Here is a 337-nt window from a genome sequence, read left to right on the forward strand (position 1 = left end):
GAGAGTCGTAGCAGCATACACCATAACTGGAGTGTGCAGGCTAGCAATAAAAGTGCAGGCTGCTCACTGAAGCTATGGCACTAGTCAGACAGTTGTCTGCTGACAGGGCTACTGCAGCTTGACGATGTCATCCTCTCGACAGTCATAGCAGAGGTTGGTCTAAGCATCCTCAGACTGGTTTTCTACACATAACTTCACTCTGACGATCAGGAGGTGAGCAAAACAAGTCTCAAATGGGAGTCATAGCAGGTACGACTCAGGCATGGCGTCTACGAACGGCAAGCATAAGAGCTTTCTGTACATGGGGGCTCAGACGCTCGTAATCTGACGCCTGGAC

Source organism: Cherax quadricarinatus, chromosome 5, assembly GCF_038502225.1.
Source record: "Cherax quadricarinatus isolate ZL_2023a chromosome 5, ASM3850222v1, whole genome shotgun sequence".
NCBI classification, from domain to species: domain Eukaryota; kingdom Metazoa; phylum Arthropoda; class Malacostraca; order Decapoda; family Parastacidae; genus Cherax; species Cherax quadricarinatus.